Source organism: Corvus brachyrhynchos, unplaced genomic scaffold, assembly GCF_000691975.1.
Source record: "Corvus brachyrhynchos isolate BGI_N302 unplaced genomic scaffold, ASM69197v1 scaffold255, whole genome shotgun sequence".
Classification (NCBI taxonomy): domain Eukaryota; kingdom Metazoa; phylum Chordata; class Aves; order Passeriformes; family Corvidae; genus Corvus; species Corvus brachyrhynchos.
Genome location: NW_008238358.1, coordinates 6,214,335 through 6,225,745, shown reverse-complemented (window position 1 = coordinate 6,225,745; position 11,411 = coordinate 6,214,335). Strand labels below are relative to the sequence as shown.

The following is an 11,411-nucleotide window of genomic DNA, read 5'->3' as shown; positions in this document are numbered from 1 at the left end:
CCGGCGGGCGGCGGCACCGCGTGGGTTGGAAGCACGGCTGGCTACGTGTGCTCAGAGGTGCTGTGCGCGCTGCCAAAAATACGGGCAAATTATTATTTAAAAAAAACCAAACTAAAAATTCTCAGCAATGCTTTGTCTCGGGTGCTGCAGCCCCAAGTCTCGCAATGTCGAGTAGCGTGGTGGGTGGTTTGAACGCCCTTTGCTGTATTCATACCTTCGATTCCTGGATTAGTTCAGAAGTCATTTGATGTCTGAACACTCAGTGTCTCTCCTTTAGTCTAGGAATATAATTAACAAAAATGTAGACCATAGATACCCTATGCGGCTCCAAACAAAGCTATCAGGGAGAATTCCCTTACGTGGTGTATGGCACGATGCTGAGCATCGTGAGCCAGCTTTTGACAGGTGCTACCATTTGGGGCTGTGGAGAAAACCCTTTGTGCACATAGAAGGAACCTTCCCCTTCTCATAGTTTCTCCCCTTTCCAGGTAACTTCCTAGTCTTGTAGAACTGCACTTCTGATTAGGTTTTCCATAACAGTCCAGGTAGCAAACCGTAAGTTAATGAAACTTTTGGTCTAGACACTCTAGACACCTACCACAGATACTGATCCCCCTCTGTAACATGTAACTTAAGAGAAGATTAACCTGTTACAGGTCAAATAAATTTATTTATGTGTATAAATGTTGAAAGCACTCCTAAAGTAAATACAAACAGAACTGTTGATGGTAATCTAGCCATCTAAAAACCGAAGTGAGGCCTATCTGTAAACTGACATTGAGTGGATGTGAAGGAGAGTATGAGTTGCATTTTAGATAGGTGATCCTGTCATTTCTGTTTTCCTAAATGCAATACACTGTGAGATCTAAATTGTAAACTAAAATTCAGGGCTTAATGAAGTACATAGCCTTGGGGAGTAGATGATGTATTTAGGAAACATATGTGAGGCATTTCATTTAGAAATCTCTCTGTCATTATTTTGTATGAAAATTACTAATGCTGACCCTTTCTGTAACACAAAGTGCATTAGCGCTATTAAGGTGCAACTTTTCTGTCACTTTTTGTTATTTGGAGTAAGCTAGTAGCGCCAATTTATTGAGTAGAAAGAATCAGTTCCAAGTGCTCTTAAGAATTATGCCTTACCCTTTCCCAGAAGGCAGTCTGTATGTAGGACAAACCCATACATGAAAGATTTTAGGGTTTTTTTCCTGGTCGCTGCTGTGCTCTGCTTTGTGATCATAGGAAGTACACTTATGCATTTTTTTCTGGTTTTTCATCTAAAAATTTAGATAAAGTGTTTTTAATTAACTTACACACATTTCCAAAGTGTATTTATTTTCTATAGATAATCTTACCAGTGTACTCATTTGAATTATTATCAATTTCTATGTATTTTAAGCCTTTTAAAAATTGTATAGCATTTTCTATCCTAGGTGTGAATTCTGTGAATATGGGATCATTTAATGAGTCAATTCTTTATAGAGTACCATGTGTTTTTACTGAATAATAAATAGAGTTTTAGTATGTTTTAGTCAATGAATATATTTCCAGGAGGAAGACAGTTCTAAAACTGGGATGCTTTAGAATGTTAAGTGAGCCTCAACAAAGACAATTAAAATAACATGTAATATGGATTATCCAATATAATTATGTGGGGAAAAAAAAGAATTTAATTCAAAATGGAAATAGCAAAATACATCATGTATAGAAATTATGTCTTTTGTATATGTTCTTCAGGTTTTTCCCCAAATCATGTGCCAAAGTGGAACTACTAACATATAAAATTAGAGCACATATGAAAATGAAAAACTGCCAAAATGTTACAGGAGAAATGTTATTACTGTGTAGGTTACTGTGGGCTGGGACTACCAGTGCTTTGTCCATGCAGCTTTTATGTGTAGTTACTGGCCACAAAAGTCAAAGATCCACACTTAAAAATCAAATATGTGGTACACTATTTATATGTAAAGTTACAAGTGTAAAGGTAAGGAAAATTTCAGAACACTGTGGTCTATCAAGAATATTTTATTCTTGCAGGAGAGAGGATGAGCAGTGAGCAACTATATACTCTGGTTATACCTGGAGGAGTAAATAACTTTTCTCTTAAGGAAACCGGTCCTTTTACATTTGAAATAATAGTTGCCTTATCGCTGATTTCTTAGGGAGCAGAAGTATCCCTCTAATCTTAGCACTTTTCTGTATATCTGCTCTGCACCTAATTAAAAAATGGTCACTGACTTTTGCATGTGTGTACTTCGGAAGAATGCCTTCTCTAGTCTCATGTGTTCTTTCGCACCAAAAACCATCTAATCTGGAAATTTACATGGTGACGTGTCTTTAATGACTGGTAGACAAAGTATTTTTTACATAACTGTTATTTCTCTAAACCTGATCGCATTTATGAATTCAGTTAATTGTTTTAATCGGCTTCAGATACAAAGTTTCACAGCATGCACAGCTGCTAGAGATCCCAGGATTTCATACCTGGCTATGGTATCTTGTGTTTTTCTCTGAATTAAATGGAACCTTCAGTGCCTTAGCAGACTGGAGGAGCAGATCACAGGGCAAAGCATGTAGCTTCACTAGCCTGTTGTGCTGAGAATGTTACGATCTTTGCCTAATGACTTATAAATTATTTAAGTAGGAATGGGCTTTTCAAGGACATATTGTACATACTGAGCCTTTATAACCTTGTCACCCTTGTTAGTCTTGCATTATGTATGTCTAAAAAAACTGAAATAATGTGTACAGGGTAGTATCTCAGACCTGTTCCTCTTACAGATTTGAATGTAAAATCATGTTGACGCTACGTAACATAACAGCAACATATTTGAATCAGGATTTGGTTTTTTGGTTCAGTGTAACATGTATTTGAGATGCAAGCTTTGTTTGCTTAGTAGTAAACAAGGGATCCCTTTTGAGCATACAGATAGGCTTGAATAAAGAGTTGACATTCTGAAAGAATTGTTGTAAAATAAGTAGAGAAAATGCTTGTCATCCTCTATAACCTTTAATTATGTCAAAGATAATGGGATATAAATTTATAATCAGGCACTATTATAAATAGAGTTGCTTTATGATGCTATTTTATTTTTAAATATATTTTTGTGCATTTGGTAAAATTTACACTGTCTTCTGTATAAATTTCTCCCTTGCTTTTTATTTGTAAGAAATCCATAGGAATATGACCATTTTCATGTGGTTTGGATCTGAACAGAATCATGGACATACACTGCAGTTCCGGTTGGCTTGAGTGCTTCGTGTTTTCTCTCTGAATAGTGTGTGACTAAGCTGGAATATGCTTGGATCAAGTCTGTGTGGGGATATAGCAGCAGAAGGCACTGCAGTGGGTGTGGAAACTCAGAGGTGTATAGACATAGCCTAAGTGCTTTCTAGTGCTCATGTGAGGGTGCAATCTTCTGAGAGTGATGAATAACAAATTTATCTTTCCACATCCTGCACCTCATTTTCTAGTCCAGTGCAAAGGTGCTGTCTTTGATGAATAATAAAAAAGCCCTTTTCCTTTCCATATTTTCTTAGAGAAACCAAAAGAATTTTTAAGTTTGTACGTCTGTCCATTTTATCAAATATGTGAATTCAGATTAAATCCTAGTGGGAACAGGAGTTGTATTTTAAACAAATTCAAGCTGTTTTATTATTGTCTCTCTGGCTTAGGCATTTGCAGTATTGGCTTCCATTTGTTACATGTGATTGCAGTAAGTTACACACTTATGCCATGGACAGGTATTAAGAGGAAGAGAAAGTGATTACCTCAGCATGTATAAACACTCTCATAGCCTTCCAGAGCAAGGCAGTATGTGCATATGCCTGTTAGAACATGATATATCCAAATTCAGTTGGTAGTCTTGTCAAGTGGCTGCACGATTGATATGCTACATGTGCAACTGTAGGTTTTCTCTTCACCAGATCATACTGGAAACATGTCTAAACTCTCGTTGCCTGAGTTCTTTCTGACATGTTGTTGGGATTTGATCTCTAAAATCCCATACTCTGAGCAGATTACAATTTTTTTTATAACAAAACTCCATATTCCAGCAGAGGAGTAAAAAAAACTACAAACCAGCTAATTGAAATTGTGCCCCCAAAGTCAGGTGTTTACCAGATATTTTCCAAGTGCAAGTATTTTTCTTATCCACCATGACATTTGCTTTTGTCTGCATCCTACAATTTGCTGCATTTAATAAAGCTTGTAATTTTAATGATACTTCCTTTGTGCTGTATTTTCTGTACTGTATTTGGCATGATCAATTACTTTCTGCTGCTTTATCAATATCTGTGAATGTTTCCTAACTGACTTTCCCTTTCATCTTTGAATTCATCAGTTGTCAAAATGTGTGCAAATGTAAATCTGTAAAACTTACTTCATTGTTGCTGTAAATTTTTAATTTTCATTAGCTGTAACAATGCAGATCCTAAATCAGGAAAGGTGCATTTGGCATGGTGTTATTGGTGAATAGTGGTGGCCAGAGTTTGAATCAAGGAATATCATCACTTGTGCATATTGTTCAATTACAAATTTCATTTGCAGTGTATCTCAGAGTCTGTCTTCATAGTAAAGTGCTTTTAATGTTTATTGTGAAGCTACATGCTAGTTAATGTAGTTTCATCTGGATTTACTTCTGTCAAATGGAATTTTAACTGTCCTGAGCTCCAGTTTATGTTTATGAAATTTGGAGGTTTAATTCAATAAGATTTAGTCACATCTTGGTTGCAAAGCATGCATGATATGTGAAAGTGCTCATAAATGAAAGAACATAACTGTGCAATTTTATTTCTTCTGAAATACTCTGTCTTTCTAGACAGCAAATGAAGGTGAAAAAGACTCTATTTTCTACTAGAGCTATATTGCTCAGGTAGTGTATTTTTAACTTGAGATAAGTCGTTATGAATATAATTAATAAATATATCTTTTGCCATTCCACTGTATATACAGATCTAAAAATTGACCTTTTGGAAGGATGCATGATTTGTAGATCAGGGTATGTAAAGAAATGAAGTACACTTGATTGCTCTGTTTAACTCTCCAATAATTTTTCAGTGCATTGATCAAACTGAGTTAATTGAGTAATATGATAATGAGGTAGGTAAAGGAGAGTCCCCCATATTTGCCTTCTTTTGGTCCTCACTAAAGAAGACAGAACTGAACTATAACAAATTCTGTCTGACTGCAGCGGCAACCAGTCAGTCTGCATTTCACTGGCTGGTCATTCAGTACCTGTGTAGATCAGGATTACCTACAGTATTTCTTGTGCCTTATGTAGCAGGTCCTGAGAGATTATCACAGGGATCCTGAGTGTAGGTGACAGTAGTAATTTATTGAAAACTAAGCATCAGCAATTTTACTTGTGTTGCTTTTTTTGGTGTTTTGTTTTTTTTTTTTTAAACACCAGAATGATTTGGGTGTGTAAGAGTCCTAGGGAACAGTGTTTAAATAATTTTTTTTTTTTGTCAGAGGAAATGAGAGCTGGAATCCCAAAGTCTCTTTAAATTACAATAAAGAGAAGATAATAGTAATTTGAATATTGTTTGAAAGAATCATGATGAGGCTTTACAAGGGAAAGACGATCTGAAATGTGAGTGTTGAAAACAGATTTGGTGATACTACTGTAACAAGTGAAAAGTGCCTTTTGGTGGGAGTTAGTTACCTTTCTTGCCGTTGAAGTAAACCCTTACCTGGAAACAACTTCAGATTAAAAGTAACTTCATTTATATTTAGTGCTTAAGTGTCTCACTACAGGTCTAAAATGCTTTGATAGATCACTGTTACTCCTCTCTTAAACTTTCCTTTCTCAAAGAGAAATTAAAAGTCAAAGAGCCTTGCAGCATTGCCTGGAGCAGAGATCTTCAGTATTGTCCTGCTCTCACTAAGGGAAGATAGTACATTGGTACTGGTATTTTTCTGCATCCTACAGCATTGTTTTTCTGCATGTCAGGAAAGGACAGGAGAAAGTACAGGAAGCACAGAGAAATGATCTGGTTTAAATGGCATTACTTGCTGCTGTCTCCTTGCTCATGTTTCACTATTTTCAAGTACCATTAAATTCACTAAATGGTCCATGGTAGTGGTTACTGGTACTTTGCAGCTCATAGAGTTTGCATCTTTGCATTGATGCTTCAGTTTTAACCCAGCGATGAACTCATTTTATTTGTCTGTTCTAGTGTTTCAGCTGTTTTCTACAAACAGTCTCACCAGTGGAAGAAATAGATCCATCTGCTCATCTTTCATGGGCTGTTCATTGCTGTCTGAATTGAAATACTGCTGTTTTAAAAAGTTAAAAAGATCAAGGGAAGGAAATTCAATGCTTTCATTCATTTGGAGCAGGATTCAGGTTTTTGAACACATTTTGTAGAAATAAACGTTTTAAAATTCTAGCGGCATCTTGGCAGAGAAAGTAAAACCACAAATATTCTGGTTTTTCTTCCTCAACTGTCAAACCCACTATGAGAAAGACCCTAAAAAAAAAGGACATATGATAACAGAGAAAGTAATAGCTTATAATTGGATTAACTTTACAAAAGCAAACCAAAACTCTCCAAGTTGTTCCTTTCTTCTAGGTTAACAAGTCTTTCATAACATACTACATAAACATTCAAATACTTAATCTTAAAAGCGTCAAAAATAGGTTCTTTTATAAAGCTATATATACTGCACGTGAACAGAAATACTTTGCCCATATTGTGTATGTGAAGAATTGTAACAGTTATCCTCTGTCTGTATTTGAACTTTGAGCTTGAGTAGTTTGCATTTAAAAATAAAAAAGAGAATACAAAAGTAGAATGGCTTGGGATGGAAGGGACCTTAAAGATCGCCGCATTCCAGCCCCCCTGGCCATGGGCAGGGACACCTTCCACTAGATCAGGTTGCTCAGCGTCCCAGCCAACCTGGCCTTGAATACTGCCGGGGATGGAGCATACACGGTCTCTGGGCAACCTGTTCCTGTGCCTCAGCACCCTCAGAATTAAGAATTTATTCCTAATATCTAATTTCAAACTACACTCTTGCAGTTTAAAACCACTGCCCCTTGACCTGTCACTACATGTCTTGTCCCACTCCAGCTTTCTTATAGGCCCTGTTAGGTACTGGAAGGTGCTGTTAAGTCTCCTTAGAGCCTTCTCTTCTTCAGGCTGAACAACAATAACTCTCTTAGACTGTGTTCATAGGAGAGGAGCTCCAGCCCTCTCGTCACTTTCGTGTCCCTCCTCTGGACTTGCTCCAGCAGGTTCGCATCCTTATTATGTTGGAGGTTCCAGAGCTGGATGCAGTGCTCCACATGAGGTCTCATGAGAGCAGAGTAGAAGGGGAGAATTATCTCCCCAGACCTGCTGGCCACCGTGCTTTTGATCCTGCCCAGGATGTGGCTGGCTTTTGGGACTGCCAGCACTGCCAGCTCATGTTGAGCTGAACAGCCTTATGAGGATAGACTTCAGGCAGATTCTCTTTATAATCACCTTTTACAGATAGGTGAGCAGACATTGTCAAGAAAATTGTTTTATCTCTATAAAATATGTTCCTGAAATCTTCACATCCAGATAAAGAGGGATAAAATAATTTTTTAAAAAAGCCTTATTGACATAATTGAGTAGAAATGTGTAACTAGCATTGATGCTGTCACTTGTATATGTACGCTGTGATGTTGTATTGAAGAAGCAGAATAGTGTTTAGTGTGAAAACGTTACTGCCAGTGTAATCACTTACTATGCTCTGAAGAGGAAAATTAGTACTATAAGTAAGAAGGCATTTTGGGGTCAAACAAAACAGAAGGGCTTGTAGGGTAGTGAAAATAAATTATTCTTGCTTTTCATCCCTTCCTAATAATTTATTTGGTAGCCCTGTTTTGCAGCTCTCGAAGTGCCCCCCTTGCTTTGGCTACAGTGAAATGAGATGTCAGTGCAGTTTGACTTCAAGGTTGTTTTAAATTGGGTGGGGTAGTCTAGGGAGGAGGTGCTTTACTGGGATGGAGTCATAGACTTTCTACAAGGGTGGCCTTGCCTTAAAATGCTTTTACTCTAGCTCATACATCTACCAAACGAGAGCTGAAGAATCTTAATTGATTTAATATAGTTGTTCACACTTTTAGATTAACCTATGGTCCTAATTCCACATGTCAGTCTTGAGATTTCAGGAATGGGTACAGGACAGAAACTTTAGCAGAAAATCCAGTGGTAGCTGAAGACTCACTGAAATGTGTTTTTTGACTTTGTTTGCTCATGGATATGAGATTGTAACTCTGCAGCATCAGCAGTGAAGGGGCACTTCAGTAGCATCAGCATCAATATGACAGGACAGAACAGAACAGAAATAAATCAGCACCAGCAGTAGTTTAGCAGGGGAGGACTAAGCTCAGGGAGACTGAACAACAGTGGTGATCACAGAGAAGTGACGTTAGGTACTCTCATAAGGTATCTGGAAAAATCTTTCCAGAGGCTTTTAGAGCCATATTAGGAGTGTAGGGATATTCCTTGGGATTGACTTTTGCAGCCTGTCTTCCTGTTCTGGGGAATGGTTCCTTTCTGCATTAATACCATTGCCTTTTTTAAGTGTGACTACAGTGAAAATAAAGCTTGAATAATTCTCCATCTGCCATCAGTAGTACTTTTCTATTAATAGATTGAATCATTAATGTTCTAAGGACTATATTACAACATTTGCTGCTTCAGTATTACTCCAAACTGTGCTTTACAAAAAACAAGTTTGCAGTAAGATAGCTGTGATGAAGAAATAAATTTATGTTGTCCTTTCCTGTTTATGTTCCAGGTTAGGCAGCTTGTACTTAGGAAACAGAAAACAAAATTCGGCATCATAAATAGATTAATATTAAGTTAATGATAATTAATGTAATGATAATTACAAGTTATAATGATGATAATTTTATTAAAAGATGCTTTGTAGAAAGTGGTCAAACTTTGCCTGAGTTTTGCAGGCCTGTGAAAAAGCAGTTAATTGATGCCATGGTACATTATTTTCAGTTAAGTAATACTTGGCTTTTGAAACCAGATTCATTGCTATAGATTATAAACACTTAGTAGAAATGAGTTTGAGTGCTACTGATACCACTGTTACACTGCAGTCTGAAATTTTACACAGGCAAAATTTCATGTGCTCCTAAGGACAAGGGCCACCTCAGCTTGGGACACCAAATTGTTAATTCCTTACTCCTAAACATTGAGGACATTTCCCAGGATCTCTGAAAAAAAGGCGTCTTGTTGTCAAACAGGTTGAATCCCAGTTAGTTTTTTATGAATAAGAAATCATGATCTTAACCAAACAGCTAAATCTTGAACTGGGTGTTTGTGCATCTCATTTGAGAGACATGAATAAGGTGCTATTCTGGGGTGCAGTTAAGATTCCTTGCTGGCTGCTGCCCTTTTTTTTTTTTTTTTTTAAAACACAGCTGGAAGAGAATGTACCTTTTCTAAGACTGATTAATGGTTAAATCATTCCCTGAAAACCTCTCCCAAATTCTAGCTTTGTTTCCACATGTACTGGATCAAAAAGGGTCCCTTCCCAGTAAAAATATTTGTGGAAATATATTTGCATACAGTAATATTAAATCCAGTATGTTTTGAAGAAAGGTTGTTGGAACAAATGGTTTGCCGTAAAGAACTACTAAGAAGCATTATAAGGAATATAACAATTTTGGGATTACTACTATGTGTGTTACTTAATAGTTTGTTTGCCTTTTCTGGTTTAGAGCATGTCTGTGTGTCTGTCTTCAAAAGCTCACTTTGTGTACTCTGAGTGGAAGTAACTGCTGCTGATACAAAGGGCTGTAGCTCAGTTGTCTACTGATGTAAGCTGCTAGGAACACACAACTTTGACTTTTCCAATATATGTGAGTTTGGTTTCCCGCGGATGTTTTAAACTAAAAAGCATGGCTCAGCTATCTGTGAGAATGCTCATCCTTCCATAGTGACTCACATTACTGGGGCCTTGATGGAGTTTTGTCAGAAGAAAGAGGTTTTCCTGCACTTCATCCGCCTGGCACAGGACACTCCTTGCCACATCAGTGGAGGGCATCGCTGCCCTCACCTTCTTCTGAACTAGATAGAAATGCCGTCCCTTGAACAGCTCTCAGGAAAAAATGTTACACAGCCTATGAGTTAAATCTCCCCCAAACTTGTCCTTTACACAGAATCAGAAGTGGAAAAGGTTTCTGCACTTATGTTTCAGAAAGACCACTGGGACAACAGTGTTGATTAACCTGATGCATACTGTTTTCTGATGCTGTTTCCTTTTTCCATGTCTGACTGCATCAAACTATTAAAACCACTGAACACTAAGATCCTGTAGTCAGTTCTGTGCAAATGAATTGACTGACTCAAATCGAGTGCTATGAGCAGCTGTAGGAATGAAAGTCTCAGATGCAGTTTCTCTAGGAAGAGGGGATTTTCTGAGAATGATCTCACCTTTTTGACTTGTTGGGTATTGCTGTTATTTTTGAGAGTCCATAAATTAAGATAGTTAGTGTTTCAACAGTTAGTGTAGTTGGGTAGGGATCTTGTATAAGTAGATTTTAAATCTGTTTGCAAGCTGCACCTCCTAATCTTCTTAAAAGGGTTTTGACAAGAGAGTTAATGCTTATTAGTACTTGTCAGCTAGTGCACAGTCAAGAAAAAAGAAATGGGTGAAAATCTTGCTTGAAATATTTCAAAAGAGAGCTGTTGTAGTTGATTGTAAGTTTGAAGTGGTAAGAGGATGTCACTGTGATGTAGAAGCAACTGCATACACCAGAGAATTATTATTCTCATCTGTAGTTAATAAGGGTAAATTCAAGTATAAATGAGGATAGAGATTTAATCCCTCCTAGACATAATTTAGTAAGAAAGATTAGAGATACGGAGATTCAATGCAAGTAGGATTTGGCTTTCTTCACTGAGACAAAGATTTGGATTCCTTAAAGTCTTTGATTTCAAAGAGGAATCTTTAAAAAAATCTTGTTGGAAGGAGTGCTTATGCTGTGGGTGTAACAATAAGGTGAATAAAGATATATATTTGTGAACTTAGTCTTTGTTCATTGTAGCTACCTGACTTCTGTTCATTATAAGTTCATCCACTGGTTGAAAGGACATTTTTGTCAGTAAAATTAACTAGCAACATTTGAGTGAGTGATTGGTCTAATGATTACTAACAGTTGTCTCTCTTCTTGTTATGCCCTTATACATGAATAATTTCTGCATATGATCCAGCATGATGTCCTAGGAAAATTCAGTTTCTTCCTGCCCTTAGTGATTGGTTTTTTAATCTGTTATAAAAATTTTTTTCTAATGCTGTCAGCTAGTGTTTGGCTTACCTGCTGATTCATAATGTTTGATAATCACATTTGAAGTGTGTTACAGAGCTAATTCACTTTAGTTTCATAAATATGTAGTAATATGCTGAACCTGCTGAA

General features: G+C 37.0%; 1 protein-coding gene across 2 annotated transcripts in view; it reads left to right on the top strand.

Moving 5' to 3' along the window:
- RAPGEF4 (Rap guanine nucleotide exchange factor 4) overlaps positions 1-11,411 on the top strand; it is a 158,617-nt gene that overhangs the window by 2,565 nt on the left and 144,641 nt on the right. The gene's annotated exons all lie outside the window — the stretch shown is intronic.